Source organism: Felis catus, chromosome B3 (genome assembly GCF_018350175.1).
Source record: "Felis catus isolate Fca126 chromosome B3, F.catus_Fca126_mat1.0, whole genome shotgun sequence".
NCBI lineage: Eukaryota > Metazoa > Chordata > Mammalia > Carnivora > Felidae > Felis > Felis catus.
Genome location: NC_058373.1, coordinates 78,709,486 through 78,726,526, shown reverse-complemented (window position 1 = coordinate 78,726,526; position 17,041 = coordinate 78,709,486). Strand labels below are relative to the sequence as shown.

The 17,041-nt window shown below is 36.0% G+C and overlaps 1 long non-coding RNA gene across 1 annotated transcript in view; it reads left to right on the top strand.

The window, feature by feature from the left end:
• Positions 1-12,334, top strand: part of LOC109500785 — a 167,477-nt gene extending 155,143 nt beyond the window's left edge. Inside the window, exon 3 of the long non-coding RNA XR_006599471.1 lies at positions 8,546-12,334. This is a non-coding gene — a long non-coding RNA (uncharacterized LOC109500785). The remainder of the gene's footprint in view (positions 1-8,545) is intronic.
• Positions 12,335-17,041: the final 4,707 nt, after the last annotated feature.

The following is a 17,041-nucleotide window of genomic DNA, read 5'->3' as shown; positions in this document are numbered from 1 at the left end:
GTTTTAGGATTGACTTTCCTAAACCGCACTCTGTTAAGAACTTTGCAAAGTGCCTTTAAGCATCGAGGACACACGATCAAATAATGTCAGGACACACATTTTGCCATCTTCATCGAGTGTAATATTGGTAGTAAATGCATGTAATGAAACCTACTCACAAGTGCCTAGTATTAGAATACAGCTTTTGAATTACCAAGGAAGATTTCTGAGTTCTGGCACTGGAAGGGGCGCCTGGGTGGCTCAGTCGGTTAAGCATCTGACTTTGGCTCAGGTCATGATCTTGCAGTTCCTGAATTCAAGCCCCACATCGGGCTCTGTGCTGACAGCTCAGAGCCTGGAGCCTGCTTCGGATTCTGTGTCTCTCTCTGTCTCTGCCCCTCCCCTGCTCACGCGCTCTCTCTCTCTCTCTCTCTCTCTCTCAAAAATAAAATAAACATTAAAAAAATTTTTTTAAAGAAGATATTTAAGAGTTTTGGTGCCGTAGTCAGATATACTGGATTAAAATGCCAGGTTTATACTTATGAATGTGTGGCATAGAGCAATCAGTAACTTTTCTAATGTCCCAGTCTCATAATCTATATATTAGAAATAATACCTTCCTCTTAGGGTTCTTGGGAGAATTAAATTACTTTACAGTATTTAAAAAGAAATACTGGGGCGCCTGGGTGGCTCAGTCGGTTGGGCGTCCGACTTCAGCTCAGGTCACGATCTCGTGGTCTGTGAGTTCAAGCCCCGCATCAGGCTCTGGGCTGACTGCTCAGAGCCTGGAGCCTGTTTCAGATTCTGTGTCTCCCTCTCTCTGACCCTCCCCCGTTCATGCTCTGTCTCTCTCTGTCTCAAAAATAAATAAATGTTGGGCGCCTGGTGGCGCAGTCGGTTAAGCGTCCGACTTCAGCCAGGTCACGATCTCGCGGTCCGTGAGTTGGAGCCCCTTGTCAGGCTCTGGGCTGATGGCTCGGAGCCTGGAGCCTGTTTCCGATTCTGTGTCTCCCTCTCTCTCTGCCCCTCCCCCGTTCATGCTCTGTCTCTCTCTGTCCCAAAAATAAATAAAAAACATTGAAAAAAAATTTTTTTAAATAAATAAATGTTAAAAAAAGATAAAAAAAAGAAAACCCAGAACATAGTAAATGCTGAGTAATGTTACCTATTTTCATTAACATGTTTATGCTTAGTACCATTATTACATTAATTTTGTTTTTGTTCTTTAGGAGGAAGAAGTTTTGAAAGTTAAAAACAACAAAAAATACCACTGTAAAAAACTAGATGATATTTTAAAATAATTTCCCATTGGTTTTTCAGTGAATTTTTTTAGCAATAATAAAGATTTTATTTTTAAACCCCACTCATTTCAAAGGGAGAAGAATCTGTGAAAGGGGCCAAATGTAGGTAGGTAAATTTCAGAGCTAGAAATGTTGAAGGCTGCTTCAATATTTCTGAGTCTGATTGAAGATATATAACTGTTAATCATTCTGAGGTAATATGAACAGAATGCCCTCACCAGAAAAGACAGGCTGGTAGCTACTTCTATGTACATGTCCTAGAGTGATCATGCTCCCTGCCTCTCCAGACCTCTGTCCTCAGTATCCCCCCATCTCCCTACAGTGTCCTCCAATATCACTCCAAATGCGTGAATTGCTGATCAGAATTTTCACAAAGATGCTTTACCCAATTAGTTAGTTTCACTGATATACCCAACTCTTCAACAAGGGTTGAAATTCCCATGTTTGAGAGAATGTGCCAAGGGGCTAAACAGCAGTGTGTAGCTGAGAAAGCTTACTCTACACTCTAGGAAAATAACTTTTCTCCATATGATATATTTTAGAAAGCTTAGTGCAACTGAAAATTTTACACAAAACAAAAATCCATTTCAAATATGCACTCATCTATTATGGGGAAAAAATGTGGAACCTAGGGAAAATTTTAAAGTCACAAGTTTCCACAATATAGAGGTGGATAGAGGTCTAGTAATCCAAGGGAGTTTCACTGCAGTCCAACTCTGCCTCATGGGAAAGACTATTCAAAATCTAAACATCACGTTCCTTGCCTGTGACCATGAGAATAGTCACATTTGGAAAAATATTCGAGTGCCGCTAGGTCTTAGTGCATACTTTTTCTTGCACACTTTATCTCTTCCTCCAACTCCCCTTCTGACTTACTCAAGGAGGAGATTCACTTGTTTCCAGAAACAAGTTTCACTTCTTTTTTTCATCTTTGCTTACTTGACAGAAGTCAGGTACACATAAGCTGCTTAAGAATAGTAGCACACCAGCACTATTGCTGCCTTTGTCTGCCATCCCCACCCCTGTTGTCCCTCAGGATGTGAATTTTGCATAGAAATATATAGGGCTGAGTAAGAAGTTTGAGGTAGTCCTCTACTGAACTCCAAAGTGGAACTTTGGTAATATTACCAAGATGATAATGGTTGAAACTAATTTATACTAAAACATTAATGACTTCCAATAATGTTTTCATTGTAAACGACCTAATTTGGTGCCTGAGTTTAATAGGAGAATGATAATGTTTTTCACCAAAAAGCCTTGGTGAAAGATTGCGTGGATGGTGTAGCTTTATGGTGCCTTTCAAAGTGGAGAATCGACCTTAATGTTACAGAACCGACGGCATATGATTCTTGGTGAAATTGAGGAATAAAGAAGAAAAACATTTAAAAAGACATGCCTCTTTTAGTAAATACATAAACTCAAGGTTTTCACTTTATTCTAAGCTTTAAAATGGGCTTATCAGTCTTTGACTGTTTCAGATGATAGATAATAATGCAAGACAGTACAAAGCACATTTTATAGCTATAAAATGTTTCACAAAGTAAGGTTGACCTTTGAACATTGCTGAAATTTACTTTAGTAACTAAGGAAATATCATATCCTTGGATGCCTTTCTTTCCTAAACAGGAAGGAAAATAGTTGCACCTTGAACCATAATTTCTTTATCTTCTGGAAAGCTGTCATCAAACTAACATAAAGCATCCTGACTCTCACCTCTGGTCTGTAGTGACTGAAGGAATTACTTTAGTTTCAAGCATAGTTCTTGAAACTCCAAAGTAGGGGCCATCAATTTGGGGGGAAAAAAAGTAGGTACCATCTAACATGTTGTACGTTTGAATCTATTGAATAAAAAAGAGTTTTAATGAATCCCAAAGTAAAATCTATCCAATCTGAATCCTTGATATTCAAAAGAAAAAGTAGAATCAAATTCTCATTCCACTGAAAACATATTATTTTCCTTAATTTCAGATGACATTAATGTAGCATGTGACTCAAGCTCCCTATTAGATAAAGAAAATGCCACATTCTTCAGGGAAATGAAGGAAACAGTGCCACACTAGCTGCCCACAGGAAGGAGGCAGGCACAGAGGTGACTAAAAAAAGAGCCTAATTTCAAAACTAGGAATTAGAGGGTAAGACCTTGGTAGTCTGGTAAATAAAGGCAATTTTTGTGAAGACTGATTCATATAAAATTCAGTTTTATGGCAATAATTCATAGCTTATTAATTTTGGTACACTGTAACTCTGCAAAAATATTTTTTTATAACTTGGACTAGACAAGGTTCTTTATGAAGAGAGTGAAATGTTCCCAATTTCACTCCTCACCCTTCTTGGGTGCACCACTCTCATCAGAGAAGAAGGTGTTTTCACGCTGAGATCCTTCTGTTTAGGAAAAAGAATAGGTCTCTGAAACCAGAAACAAACCTGTTTTCGGATTTGCACCATCTAGGCATGTCATTGTCCGTGACATTGAAGGTTGTTTTAAAAGGCAGCTTGGATTGCTACCCATTCTTCCAAAATAGAGGAAGGGAAAACCCTACTTTTCCTAAAGGCCTTGGTGTCTCAAAGCAAGGGCATCAGTTTGAAGTATTTCAAAATATAAATAAGAAAACAAAAAACCTGGCAGAACTCTGTGGTTGGTGAGATCTGTCCATGACGAATATGCTAACATAATCATTGGCATCCTTTCTATGTAGTAGCCAAAATCTTCTTACAATCAGCTTATACTTAAACCTCAACTCATTCAGAGCATACTGAAAATATCCTCAAATTTTGATCCTCATGATCTAATATTGATTTTTTCCAAGTACGAAATAATCTATTTCGCCATGTTCTATAAAATAATTAGTGAAGTTGTCTTGCAAAATAGCTAATTTTATTTGTCTGTCTATAAAATGGAAACCTACGTTTTGTTTTATGAGAATTCACATTTAATTTGAAATGTTTGTTCGTATTAGGATTTTAATTTTTTAAAACCTGTATCCTTTTCAAGAAAAAAAGTAAGGATTTGGCATCAAATGATGTGGAAAATACAATGCCTTTGACTGTTTAAAGAGACTGAAATTGTATTAGTAGGCTTTTAATCATTTCAAACAATAAAGAGGGTATCTTCTATTCATTTTCAATAGGACAAGGCAGTATTAAAACAAGACCATTCTATCAGAGAAGCTTGATTATTTCCTCAGTGTTTTAAATTATGCATATGATTGGTGACACAAATACATGTTTAAGTGGTTGCAAATTTAAAAAATCAATATTCCCAAAGAACTAAAATTATGCCCAATCATAAATAACAAATTAATTCACCTGCATATTTTGATCTACAACTTACCCTATGAGCACGAACATTTTATAAGAGAGAAATCTCTTTCCACATCAACTTGTGTTCATTATATTCATACAAATATAGTTCAAATCAAACACAAGCCTTTTCAAAGAGAAAGAAAAAAACACCATTAGAGCTGTTCACTGTTCCCTTCTTTCCCAGATGATCTGGTGTGAGATGCGGACCGCCATGTTGCACCGAACCCACAGCAACCAGGACCCATTGTTCCCAAGGGAAACGTAGCCTATGCGGGAATGTAGTGGTGTGCCCTGCAAGGGACGTGGAAAATAGCACATGTCACTGCTGCACAGCACACAACAGACAATTATGATTCAACTGTCCAAATTATAATCAGGTTGACAAATGTCCACAAGCGTCTTCATTCTATTTTATATTTTCCCTAAGACAAGGCAATCACACAACCAGACAATTCCATCAGGGAAGCTTGTTAGCTGCTTAGTCTGTTAAACCCTGGTTGCCATAGCATCTAGAGTTGAAAAAGCTGCAGATTGGCATGAAAAAGCATGTCGACAATTGCCCTGTCACAGCATGCAAGCCAGGTCTGCTCAAAGGCAGCACACTACAAGTTTTCTTTCCCAGTTTGCACTACCCCATGCTGTTTAATAATATCCATTTACTGGTATTGGGATTGATCTAGCACAGTGTAAAATTCACATCTAGTGAGACTTTGCTTTTCACGTGGAGTGAAATTCTTTAACAAATGGGACTGTGGCAATTAATTTAGAAATGTAATACTGTGTATACTATAAGAAGTATATTTAGATTTAATAGAGAAAGTGTCCAAAATTTTAATGCACAGTTCTTTAAAGAGCCAAACAGTTTTACTTGGCAATTTTTCAGTTGACTTTCTAGTCATTTCTTAAGCCTAGTTAGTCATACTTTGGGGATGACAGACAGCATGCAAAATTCAGTGGTACATTTTTAAACATGTTTTAATAGTGCCATAGTCATTTCTTCTTTAAGCGCATGGTGTAATTTAATTAAAGATATAGATTTCTAAAATAACTGTAATTTAATTAAAGATTAATATCATGAACACTGAAATTATAGTCTAGAGAGCAATGTGCATCAATTTTTTTTTCCAGAGGGATCATATACTTAATGGTGATAAATTACCATGTATTAAGAAGAAAAAGTGGGTCTGTACCAAAGGGTATTCAAACCCTTGCCAACTCTCAGATTCGTACAGTGCGTGGACTTTAAATAAAGTAAAGCATGTTTACAAACAACCATTTGTTAGCTTATTGGAACTACAAAAATGTGAAAATATCTACAGAAACTGTGAGACTTAGAAAATAATTTTCACTCAGAAGTTTATACTTGCATCATTCAGTCTGTCCATTATCTCCTGCTCTTCTGTCACTTCAGTGTAGTGTTCCTTCAATGCCACCAGGAAAGAAAAATCTTAAAATACGTACTCAAGGGCACAATCAACCTAGCATACCGATGTGTGTAGCAAATACAAGTATTGTTCTATATTTTCTAAAACACTTGCTGTTTCTACTGGTACCCGTTGCTTTATTCTCCCAATGTCACAAAATCATGATTATTTAAGTAGAAATGATCTCTGCTCTTGATACTGACTTGTGAAACAAGTTGACCACTTCCCACAATACGAAAAAAGTAAGTCAATGTTTACATTACAGTGACGATACTGAAATAATGATTATTTTTCATACTCCTGAAATCCTGATGGCCTCTTTTTTTTTCCTAAGCAAGATTACCAAAGATTTTTAAATAGAATAATCAAAATATGACACCTTGAGTTTTATATATACATATAAATCAGTATGAGTCAGTAGAAGTCATACACATATATCAGTATGAAAATAGTGTCACTGAGTGAGCCTCTTCAGACTATAAATTTAAATCTCTCATTTTCTAGGAATTCTCAAAAATCTCAAAATCTTGGGATGGAACTTGGTTCACATATGGTGTCCATGAATGTGTTTTCTTATACCACATCTTCCAGTTAAAAAGAAAAAAAAAGAGAAAAGCTGTTTACTTGTTAAAGGTCTTTTTATAAGCTTTGATGACTCAAAAACACCTTCATTTTAACACATGGGATTTGGCAAAGAACTTAACCATGTTACCATTTGAAAGACTTTGATATTTTGAAAAAGAGAGAATTAAAAACAACAGAGATTGAAACTTAAGTTGGCTTTTGTGTATGGAACATAATTTTCTCGAGTATATTTTTCAGTATAAGGATTTACTACTGAAATTTATCTGCCAGGATACCATAACATATCAAAGCTATAGGTTTCCTGAATGAACAATAGTAAGTGGAGCCATAAATTCTACCCTAGTTTATCTATTTGAAAAAGAAAAAAACATCTTGCAATAGCATCACAATACTCTAAATAGATAAATGTGTATGCCAAGTAAAAAGCATAACAAGAGGTTGAAACAAAATTTCTTCTATGACACTCTCTCAGAAAGATTGTATTTAAACTTTTGTTTGTTTGTTTCTCATTTCCTTACTTTACATGCGATACGGCACAGCGTGTACTTCTTCAAGTTGGATTAAAGTAGGTACCACCTCTTACGCAGTCTTTGGGATAAGCATATTTTCCTACAGTCTTCAAAGTATTTGGTTTGCAGAGCCCAAGAATTGGATAGCATGGAAATGAAAGTTTATGCTTTAACCCAGGGTACCTTTGCTTTCGTCAGGATACCTTAGTTCTTCCCTGTAACCCTAATGCTGCCTTTATGACGTACAAACAACTGTTGGTCTTTCCAACTATGTTGTGTTAAGATTATCTATTCCCAACACATTAAGAAAATTAATTATGTATGAACTGAATCCCCTGTTTATGCCTGATTTATTTCATGTTTATTCTTCTACTCTAAAATTGGAAATTAAGTGATTCTTTTTGAATTGCTTAGAATATTTTCATCGGAGATCACTGCTACTTTGGACAACCTCTACAAAGAATCCACCTTTCAGTCATTTCTATTGTTGTCGAATTGAAAATTACACAAGAAAACATTGATTAAAACCTACTATTTCATAAAAAGAAAAACCAAATATTTGACTTGTAGCTAATAGGTGCTATCTTGCAATGGCATTAGGTCTTTTCGTAACACAAAGGGTAAATGTCATAATATAGATGCCACACTGCTTTATTTCACAAAATAAATATGTCCTCTTTATTCCTCAAGTGAAATACTACTTGACACAAAATGTAGGTTTCATATAAGCACACACATTCTTGTGTTAGGTAGTTCTTGTTTTTCTGAGTGATTTTGCCTTATTCTGAAATTTTCTTCACCTGACTGAAAGCACATTAACTGCTAGATAGGCATCACACTGATGTCTCCATGCTGTAGCATACAGCCGTGAATTTGCTACGATCTGTTTAATCAGCAGTGTATTGATTTTCCGCAGCTTTCCTTCATTTTAGCCCCATAGCAGGCTTCTGTAATTTCCTTTGTACAAAGTGTAACCAAACTGTGCTAAGTGATGTTGATTTGCAGGCAAAAGTAAAGGGGTAAATATAAATTAACAAGCTATAAACATTTTACAAGTGGGGAGTCAATAAAAACAGTGTCTGCAGTTTCTTTTAAAAAAATGATTTGAAGCAGATTGTTAACAAACGTGTCCAAAGAAACTGACATGAGTCTGAGAATAATTTTTGCGCTTTGTGATTAAGAATTGATCAGTCTAAAAGCCTCGGATGCAACTGAATCACCCATAAGCTGCTGGCCTGAAAAGGCTCAGCAGGGGCTGGTATTTGTTTGTTAAACTCCCATGATTCCAAGTAGATAATTGGTCTGTGAAGTTCATGGCAGAATCTGAATTTGCTTTCTTGCTTCCCAGCTGGCTGAGCACTGGTTTATAGACTTCTGTGTACAAATTTAGCCAGCAGCAAACCTCACATCTTTAATATAAAAGGTGTTTTGTTGTGTTTTTCAGGTGCTGAGTGGAAAGCCCACACTCCAGAAGCTCATTAAAAGGGCCAAGTTACAGTACAGGTTTATTTCTGTCACAGCGTTTCTGAAAACAGTGACAAGGATTAATATGTTTCTTTAGTACTGGAAAAAGCCTGACACAATCCCTTGTGAATTTGATCATCTGTTTCATTGCCTGTATAAGATTCAATCTCTTATTATATCCTGAAGTTACAGCTGTAAACTAATGCTGGTAAGAATTCATAAGCTATTGCAGAAGCCTGGGGCAAAACTAATTGTTTTATTCAGCAGTCACTTATTTATTTATTATTTATTTCATACCCCTCTGTATCATCTTTTCTACTGTTCCTCTTCAAAGTCAAAATTGTCTTGGCTCTTTGTCTGAAAGTACAGAGCAAATATAGAGACATGGGGAATTCATGTTTCCGGGAGCTTTCAAAAAAGTTGTTACAGGTCGGTGGATCGTGAAAATAAGGTCCACTCTACATCTTTTATAAAACTATTCTTGCTTTCCTTTCCTTGACATGGAGATTCTTTATTAAAAAGCATTATCTGCACAAACATTAGAACCTTTGTGTTCCATGTAATCATGTGACATTAGGCTTTCTCCGCTAGTGGTTGCTATGTTTCTAGGACATGATTTGACATGTGGTACATGCAAATCCTAGTAAAGTGTAAACTATATCATAAAATGATTCCATTTTGCATCACATTCGATTGGCAAATAGCTATTTGCTGTTTTAAAAAATTAAAGGTTGTAACAATATGCTGTATGGATTCCATAAAACAAATCATCATTTAAACTAAGGAATCGCTCTCTTCTTCTCTTTCTCAAGTTAGTTGTAGATGAATATTCATTTCTTAACTACCAGTTTTTGTCATTATGGCAAATTTTAGGCTATATTAGAATTTTAGATACAAAAATATATGTTCAAAATTTCAAACATTGTGCAAGTATGAAATAATCCATTTGTGTTCACTTTATGAGAGTTGGTGGAAATTATTACAAGATTAGGTAGAAGCAGTATGTTCATGCAATGTCTGAAATTAGATCATAAGCTTCCCTCGTTCTTAACAGAAGTTGTGTGCCTAATTCCCTATGCACTACAGACATTTTAACCCACAATAACTGATTGTAAATACAGTATGAAACTAGCTACAGCCTTATTTACACCTGCCAATTTGCTGCCCTCCAGCACTAAAAACAAAAACAAAATGGTAGCAAAAGAACTGCCAAGCAAAACACACTCTGCCCCTCATGTACATTCCTTTCTATTTCCGCAAACAGAACCTTTTGCTTCTTGATTTTCATCAACAAATTCAATCGGGGAATTTAAAATAAAGTTACAGAACAAGGCATTTGCGTGACATGGCCATTAACAAAATAATTTTTAAAATGGCCAGCTCTTCCAAATGTGTGTCCCCTTAAAATAATGTAAATGCTGTAAGTGCTTCATGGCGCTTGTAATTAAGAGTAACACATGGAAAAAGAAAATAAGGAAACACACATGTGCCACTCAATGTATATGTCGCAATGGCAGCCACCTATTTTTACTCAATAACTACAAGATTTACACTCAGTTTTGTTCATATAATAAAACTCCATGTTATTCATTAGAAAGAATGTATCAGAGATATTTGGTTGATAAGGTTGCATTCCCTGTTGCTTTTTTGTGCTTCCCTGTCATATCTCATTTACATAATGGCAGCCCAAATATTTCCGTTTCTATTTTTTCGGAAACTTAAAGCGTTTGTCAACGTTTTTGTGAAGATTCCCTACAAACTTGATTCAATGAAAATAACTACTGCTAAATGCTAGACAGCGGCTTACCCTTCCATTGTGGATAGCAATGATTTGCATCATTGCATATATTACTTGACTTGCATGTATTAAAATAGTAAATAAGGCATACAATAATATTGCATACATAATGATATGAATAATTTGTGTATCAATATTCTCTTTTTCCTGTGAGTCGATTCATGTTATTTGATGTTGAACTCTATCCTTAAACATTCAATACATTGATTAACTTTTTTAAGGATGTTGAGGACAAATATTATGTTTATTACATGCAAGAAAATTGAGGATTACTTTTTAGACAAATAATTGATGACTAAGCCAAAGTTAGAACTCAATACTCTTTAGACTAGATCTTAACGTTTCATTTTAAAAGAGTATTCTTTACAGGGCTTGCAAACACATATGTGGGGATCTATGTTTGATTGGCTAGATCGTGGGATCCTGAAAACAAGATAAATGTCTCATTTAACCTTTAACCAACATTAAACATGTATTTGGTATTCAGTAAATATTCATTAAATTAAATAAATGGACACTTTCAGTATATAAATTGCCAATATATGGTATAACAACATACCAATTCTTGTCATTTATGGTAATGATATTTATTGGTTTTTCAGGTCAGTATATTGCAATTACAAATTGTTGCACATGGGGGCACCTGGGTGGCTCAGTCAGTTAAGTGTCCAAATCTTGATTTCAGCTCAGGTCATGATCTCACAGTTGGTAATATCGAGCCCCTCTTTGGGCACTGCGCTGACTACACAGAGCCTGCTTGGAATTCTCTCTCTTCCTCTCTCTCTCTCTCTCTTCCCCTCCCCCACTAGCACTCACACTCTCACTCTCTCGCTCCCTCAAAATAATTTTTTTTTCATTTTAAAAATCTTAAAAAAACACAAATTGTTGCACATGGTATATTTATTGTGCCTTTTAATGGGAAATGAGGTGAATAGGAATAAAAAACAAAACAAAACCTTAGCCGGCATTGGATGCCAGATATTTGGATGTTGTATGCTGCTGTTCTTAAAAAGAGATTTGATATTTTAGGAGAGAAAAAAAGGTAAAATCCCAAGAATTGCCTTTTTCTTTTTTGGTAAGCCTATGAAGGATAGAATTATATGAAACATTAGGAAACATGAAAATAAATATAAGAAGAATGCTATAAAAGGCATGATTGCTATAAATTTATGGGAGAGTACTAATCAACTCATGTCATTCAGAAATTGCCTAAAATATAAAGTTTCAATTCTGTGACTGATTTGAGTAAGCAAATAGCATGCCCTTATATTTACCATGGAAATCTATACTAAGAAATAGACTAAGATATAATTTGTTAAAACAAACTTTGAAACTAATTATATGTAGCATTAGTTAAAAATAACCAAATATTTCAAATTTCTAGGAACTCATTAATTAAAAAAAATTCACACTGAAACTAGGAGAAAGTCCACACATGGCTGCTTTGGTCTCTTCTTAGATTCAGAATCTGTTTTTACCAATGTCTGTTCTCATCTTAAATCCTAGAGTGGTCAGGCATTGAATTAAGCTATGTAGGTATATGGTAGAAATCTGAGGCGTATTTCTAAGGACAGAATGTATGCCTACAATGCCGATCAGACACTTTAAAAGTACTGTTTATTTAGGATGATTAATGACTATCTAATGTCTTGTTGACTTTTCTTTGCAGTTAAGTGGTCATCTCAAGTTTATTTTGGTAAGAAGGCACTGTTCTGGGAAGTGAATTCAAATCTTTAGTTCTCATCTATTTAACCTTTAGATTTTCATTAAGTGGAAATTATGGTTTGTTCCCTCAATTTCCTTTTTTCTGCATTATACTGCACCTTTTTCTTTAAAAATGTTCAAACCAGTGAATTAGATGTATTCTGTAATGTGCTGAAATTTGTAGCTGCCCTTAGTTCAAGTGACTTCAGAAAATTGTAGTAAGTTAATGATCAATTGTCTGTGAATAAAGAGTATTACAGACCATAATGTATTTGTGATCATACTGAGCAAAGTGAATGATTTGTGCCTTTTCAGCTTATTCTCATTCATTCACTAATGTTTTCAAAAATGATTTTATTCCTGAATATCAAACACATAATTCTATTTAGTTGTTTTAGTCTTCATGCAAAGAATATACCTTCCAATTAATATAGGTATCATCAGTGTGGGTGATGTATCCTACAGAATTTTATAACAAACTAACGAGAATAATAAATATTTACATAGGGTATACATATATTTGTCTCATTCAAAGCATAATAATACCATAGTTGTCACTTAGAATGAAATTAATTCTTAATTCCCAAGTCATATTGAGCTAGTTGTTTGTAAATTTTAATTACGGTATCTGATTCTAGAAGTATCTGATTCTTTTTATAGGAAGCTATTCCTTTGGATGGGGACAGATTTATAATACCTGGGAGGAGATTGGCCCAAGTGAATTTCCAGTTTAGTCAACACTTTTTATTAGGTTCTGTATAACAGAACACAAATCAGATTTTATATGGGAATAGTCCAAATGGGAAGGGAGAGTACAAGATTCCTGTCCACAGAGCACTTTAGTATATATTGGAAAACCAGGACATACATCGAGAAGGCTTGGGTATACACTTTTATTAGCCAGAGTTGCATATGTACCAAGAAAATTCCAAGTGGAGGTGTAATCATAATCAGGTGGGATTAATCATGAAAACCTTTCCAGAGAAAATTAGTTTTAAGCCAGACTTTTAAGTAATTGAGAATTATTTAATAGAAAGAAGAGGGACTAAATAAGCTCACCAGAAGGGAATTAAATGTCATTCAACACATATTGAATGCCTTCTGTGTGCAAGGCACTATACACAGTACAGAACTTTGTTGATATGCAAAGGATTCCAACCCTGTGCCTGCCCTTATGAGGTCTCCATCCAACGTTGGCTACATAGATGCAAACAACAATGGCACGTGCCGAGACTCAGGAACAGACACAAACATAAAATGTGCAGCAAATAGAAAGACTTGTTTTCCTACAGTAAAGATTCCACACAGAAGAATAAAAGTTTGTTTATGAGAAGAGCTGGAGGAGATCATCAGGTGGCAGGTGATCTTGAAGGCATATGTATCAGCTAGAAAGAGTTACAGTCCTGAGAGCTATGAATCAGAAACTCCAAAACATCATTATGTATCAGGTCTTCCTTCTTTCTACTCCATGATTTGTAATCTGAAACTCTGGAACTCATAATCACAATGTATCTTCAGCCAAAGCTATTGGGACTGTATTCCAAGCCAAAAATAACAGAAATAATTGGTTGGGCTATTTTCCCTGTCCCTTTGGAGGAACTTTTATGAAAGACTCACCCTATGACTTCCATTTATACCTTTTTGAACCATACTGTGCTCCTAACTATAAGAAAGTCCACTCCTATAGTTTTTTACTAATCACATCACCACACACAACTAGTCAGATATCAATAAAGAAGGTGAGAATGATTATGGCATAGGCAATCAATAGTCCTAACAAGAGTGAGGTTGAGACATTCTTGTTTGGAAAGCCCTGAACACGAGTAGGAAAGTGCTGAGGAAGTATTGTGGAAACAAATGACAGAGATTGTGTTAACAATTATATGTAAGATGAGTGTTTATTTAAAAAAAAAAGGAATAGACACCTTATTCTAGGCTATTGAATTAAAGAGCTGAGGTATCTTCAATTCAAATAGTTTAAATAGACTTTGGAAATGGTAAACATAAGGGATTATCTGAGCAAATAATCCTGAACATTTGTTAATAAAAAATATGAGTCAAAGGATTCTGGTGAGGGGGGTGGGGTGTGCATGAGGGAGAAAGAGAGAGAAAGAGAGACTAGATTTGCATTGAGTTAGCAATTATTTAGCTGTTCAAATTCCAAAGACTGTGGTGCAATTGTAAAAAAATGAAGAAATTTCAAATCTTTGAAACAGGATGCCGGCAAAGTTGCTTATGAGGGAAAGACATGTGGATGGTAGTTTCTTCTTTTTTATACATAATAAGTTTTGTAACAGAAATTAGAATGGGTACATCTCCTCTAAGTCTACAAAGATAGATGCAGAAGTGGAAACATAGTAGGCCTTGATTTCCCTCTAGTGTGAGCACATGTGCTTGTTCACACACACACACACACACACACACACACACGCACACTTCCCTGTCTTAGTTAACTGGCATTTCATTCACCCATACTGAAAATGTAGCTGTCATCTTTCCTTCCACTTCTCACCACTTGTACCTGTAAGCATTACATCCAAAATATTTCTTTAATTGGGCCATTTTTACCATCTTCATTACTACCATACTACATAGTAGGTTTTTTTTTTAATTTTTTTAACATTTTATTTTATGAGAAAGAGCATGAGCAGGAGAGGGGCAGAGAGAGAGGGAGACACAGAATCCAGAAAGGCTCCAGGTTCTAAGCTGTCAGCACAGAGCCCACCATGGGGCTCAAATCCACAAACACGAGATCATGACCTGAGCTAAAGTCAGATGCTCAACTGACTGAGCCACCCGGTACTTTTTTTCAAGTATAATTAACATACAGTGTTATGTTAGTTTCAGGTGTGCAATATGATTCAACAATTCTGTACATTACTCAGTGCTAATCAGGTTAAGTGTACTCCTTAATCCCCATCACCCATCCTCCCCCAGCCACCTCCCCTCCTGGCAACCCATGGTTTGTTTTCTGTCTGTATTTAAGAGTCTGTGTTTTACCTGATCACCCTGAACTTTTATGTCGCACAATGTATCTCTTCCTGAAAACCAGAGTGATCTTTCAAAGAGTAAAACCAGATTATGCCACTCATATGCTTAAAACTTTTCAATGGTTTTTTTTTTTTTTGGTTTTTGGTTTTTTTTTCAACTGAAATTAGAACAAAGACCTCAGATCCGGGGCTCCTGGGTGGCTCGGTTGGTTAAGTGTCCAACTTCAGCTCAGGTCATAATCTCACAGCTCATGGGTTCGAGCTCCACATTGGGCACTGTGCTGAGCTCAGAGCCTGGAGCCTGCTTCCAATTCTGTGTCTCCCTCTCTCTCTGCCCCTCCCCGCTAGTTCTCTCTCTCTCTCTCTCTCTCTCTCTCTGTGTGTGTCTCAAAAATAAATAAACATTAAACAATTTTTTTAAAGACCTCAGATCCTATAACCTGGCCTGCCTACATAGCCAGAAATGATCTGACCCTCAGCATTCTTCTCCTCACTCTCTTTACCTTGACACGCTGATCGCCGTAGCACATTTTAAGATTATGCTTACTTGGGTATGTTTATAGTTACTTTTCATTTTTCCTCTAGATGATTCCTCTTCCCTCTATATGATTGCATCTGTATACCTGGCTCCTTATCTTTCAGGTCTCAGAGGCCCTCAGAGTTCAACCTATCTAAAATGGTCTCCTTTCACACAGATAACCCTATCTGTTTTATGTTCTTCATTGTAACTTTCACTACCTAAAATATGTATCTTATTATTGGTCATGTATTGTGTCTGTCCAATTGAACGTACACTCCATAAGGCAGGCACGTTATCACTCCTGTGCATTATTTCCCTACACCTTAAACAGCCCCTACTTCAAAATCAGCACTCAATAAAATACCTGTGAAATGAACAAATACATGTCTATTGGAAGATACCCAAGGTACTGTCTTTGAAATGAGGCAAGTTTGGGGCAAGCTGATGAGAACCAAAGAGAAATATGAATACTCTCTTGCAGTAGCAAAAGCAATGCTGTAGCAGGGAAACAAAAACTAGTTACAAGCTATTTGGGGACATTCTTCCACAGTTCACAGCAGGCAGAGGAACAGGGCTATTCAGGTTTGGAACTGAGCTAAAAAAGAACAGGATCAGAGACTGTGGAGTCCAACAGAGTGTCCACACAACACCATTCACTCAGAATAGGCCCGTTTTGCATTTGTTGTCCCATCTTAATTATTAACTGTGTCCCCTTTCACTCTCAAGAGTGTTCCTTGGATGAAAAATTATATGGTCAACCTAAGTCTAGGATGCTAAAGAACTTTCTGTGGGGTTCCTACAAGCCAATGAAGAACAAATGGAGAGCCCCTGGTAGTTTTGTACCATGTTACTTGCTCCTTGAAATGCAGAACAACTTAGAATGTTTTCCAAAGGCACAGGTCTCAAAGGGATCGACATGGACTTTTCCACCAGCTGCTTCAGTGACTCTGCAATAAGCAATCGTACAGGGAAGTCAGGCTGAGCTACTGTGAAAGTATTTGGCATAATAGAATTAACACTGCTACTTCTGATGCAAGAACAGTATGTACTTCACTGAATCATCAAGTCAAACCAAAGATGGAAGGAGTCCCAGAATGCCAGCTGGGCTAGGTTGCTGCTTTAAGAAGATAAATGCAAAAATTTGATCTGGTCTTTAAGAGCCTTTCTTTCACATACAGGTAAAATAAACCACATAGAGACTATATTATCTGAAAAAAACACATAACTCTACAGCAGCTCTTCTATTGGATTTGTAGATATGGGTGTAACAATTATTCATTCAATTTTGTATAGTTATCTTCCAGCTCTGAGTTCAGAGATAAGTTTTTAAAAACAGATTTAACAGGTTTTCTCTGATAAACTCTGTTACAATTTTTGTCATTAGCTGAATTAGTGTAGTAGTTGACACACAGCTACTTGGTTGGAACTTTACATATGTTATATAAATTCCTATAAAGAATCCAG